Genomic DNA, 2,871 nt, shown 5'->3' on the forward strand with positions numbered 1-2,871 from the left:
CACTTTCATTCTCTCTCTCTCTCTCTCTCTCTCTCTCTCTCTCTCTCTCATTAATCGTGTATGAATGTGTGTGCGAGTGTGTGTGTGTATGTGTGGTTAAAACAATTGACAAGTGCATTTTATCTCTGCAAAGAATTCGCTAACTGTAGGTAGACTATAGAATATCTTTCCATAGTGAAGCTATCAACTGAGAAAGCCACCAGCCTTGTATTTTGAATGCATTCAAAATACAGCTTGAATAGACTACTATATATTTCTGACACGTGAAACTAAGTTAAATTATATGTTATCTTAAGCATCTTTAATTTTTGATAGTTTTTTGCACAGAAATAATGATGCATCACAATGGAACGAACAACATGAACAATATAATGACTTAATAAACATTTAGTAATTGATCTTAGAGAGAATAAACCATTTCATTGGGAGACTCACACAGAAGCGGAGACTCAAATCCATAATTTTAAAACAAACGGGTATTGTTATTCTGTCTACCTAGTGAGACTACTAGGTGTTTTTAAATATACATATTATTTGATTACTTTATAGATCAACATTGTTATGATTATAGCTCAATATTAATTCTCAAAATGACATACAGCAATAATTATTTGCCTTCATGAACAGTTGACCTTTTCTAATTGTGATTTTCAATAAGAGGATCTAAATAAGTTATTTCTTTTTTTTTAATTTTATTGAATCACTGTGAGATAGTTACAAGCTTTCATGTTTGGGTTATAATAACACACTGATCAAACACCCATCCCTCCACCAGTGCATATTCTCTACCACAAATATAAAAATATGAAACACTTTATGTATTTGTGTGTAATCCTTGCACAGTGGCCATGCTAATCTTCCCTGTACTGTTCCAATTTTAGTACATGTGCTGCTGAAGCGAGCACAATAAAGTTATTTCTAATGTATATACAACTGGAAGAAAAATAGTTAAAGGGTTAAATATTGTGGGGTTTATTTAACCCACAATACACTCTGGATGTCATAGCACTAGTGAAATTTCTTGGAAAACAGTTTCTGAGAAAAAATAAGAATGTAGGAAGAAGATTGTGGAGAACTCCTGGGTTCAAATTATGCACAGAAAGGAAAATATCAGGATAGAAGTTGCAAAGGGAGAAATTGTACTACAAGGAACATGTAAGAATACTAGTGGGGCCAATGTAGAATTCTAACGATAATGTGACCTTTCAAGATGTCTTGAGTTGGTGTCAAATTTCTAGACCCGTCTTCCTCTACAGATATTATTTATTGAATTCTGGGTCTGCATGGAAGAAGCAATGTCTGGAGAAGAATGAAGTAAAGGCTAACATGAGGCAGAATTTATAGTAGCAGGATAAAATCCTTCAGATCTGAAGAAGAATAAGGATAAAAGAAGGATAATCAGGTTTATGACAGAGCATTTATTACTTGATCACCTTTATGGAAAAACACATAAAACTGAGAATAATTAAACTGCAAAACACTCTCTCTCTCTCTCTCTCTCTCTCTCGTTTTAGGCCACAACCACTGTCAACTGTGCTCAGGGTCACCCTTGGAAAAGCTTGAGCAACCAACCATATGTAGTGCCTGGGGTTGAGCAGGGTGCATAGCAAATGCCTTAATGCCTTTATTAAACATATTATTTCCTACTTATGTTTCACTTGTTACTCTTTTGTAAAATTAGTCCTGTCCCAGATATATTTATGGATTTCTGGAAGGAAAGGGAAGGAAGGAAGGAAGGAAGGAAGGAAGGAAGGAAGGAAGGAAGGAAGGGAGGGAGGGAGGGAGGGAGGGAGGGAGGGAAGCAAAGAGGGAAGGAAGGAAAGAGGGAAGGAAGGAGGGAAGGAAAGAGGGAAGGAAGGAGGGAAGGAAGGAGGGAAGGAAGGAGGGAGGGAATGAGGGAGGGAAGGAGGGAGGGAAGGAAGGGAGGGGAGAAAGGGAGGAAGGAAGGGAGGGGAGAAAGGGAGGAAGGAAGGAGAGAAAGAATGAAAAAGAAAAATAAAATGAAAGACAAAGACTGACATAAGGAGAGATAGAAAGAGAAAGTCAGGGAGAAAGAGAAAGGAAACAGAACCAGAGAGAGAAGAGAGAAGTAAAGAGAAAGAAAGAAGAAAGGCGGAAAGGAAAGGAAGGAAGGAAGGAAGGAAGGAAGGAAGGAAGGAAGGAAGGAAGGAAGGAAGGAAGGAAAGAAAGAAAGAAAGAAAGAAAGAAAGAAAGAAAGAAAGAAAGAAAGAAAGAGAGAGGAAGGGAGGAAGGGAGGGAAGGTGGGAGGGAGGGAGGAATGAAGGAAGAGAGGGAGGGAGGGAGGGAGGGAGGGACAGGAGGGAGAGACAGAGGGAGGGAGGGAGGGAAGGAGGGAGGGAGGGAAGGAGGGAGGGAAGGAGGAAAGAGGAAAGGGAGGGAGGAGGGAAGGAAAAGAAATTTAACTGCATCAAAGGGGATAATGAATAAGAATTAAGCTGAAATTCGCAGTACTAAATTGCTATCAAAATAGTACATTTTAAAATTGTAATCTTAACTTCTTAGAAACCTTTTTGCAATTGGAATAAAATTTTTTGTGACTTTTTAACTTTGGAATTTCAGTTAAATCCTGGGCAGGTTGGTATTTTTGAGAAACTATTGATCTCTGAAACTTGAGCAAAAGAAAATTCAGTGGCAGCCATGAAATTTCTAGTGTGGCAGTCACAGTGCAAGTGATTAAAAGCCTTGTCTTTCACCTTAAGTGCTGCAATTCTGCCCTGCAAGGTTTAACACCTCACCTCAAGACTCAGTCAAGTCCCAAGTGCCTGTGAATTGACATCACAAACACACCTCCAAATTTAACAAAGGAGAAAAGGAGTAAATGTGTGTGTGTGTGGGGGGGGGGGGTTGTTG

General features: G+C 38.8%; 1 non-coding gene across 1 annotated transcript; it reads right to left on the reverse strand.

Annotated features, from left to right (window-relative positions):
- Window positions 1–798: 798 nt before the first annotated feature.
- On the reverse strand, window positions 799–905 carry LOC130019474 (U6 spliceosomal RNA). Its single transcript, XR_008791802.1, has one exon. It is a non-coding gene; the product is annotated as a U6 spliceosomal RNA (small nuclear RNA).
- Window positions 906–2,871: the final 1,966 nt, after the last annotated feature.

The sequence above is a fragment of the Sorex fumeus genome, unplaced genomic scaffold (assembly GCF_029834395.1).
Source record: "Sorex fumeus unplaced genomic scaffold, SorFum_2.1 ptg000008l, whole genome shotgun sequence".
NCBI classification, from domain to species: Eukaryota; Metazoa; Chordata; class Mammalia; order Eulipotyphla; family Soricidae; genus Sorex; species Sorex fumeus.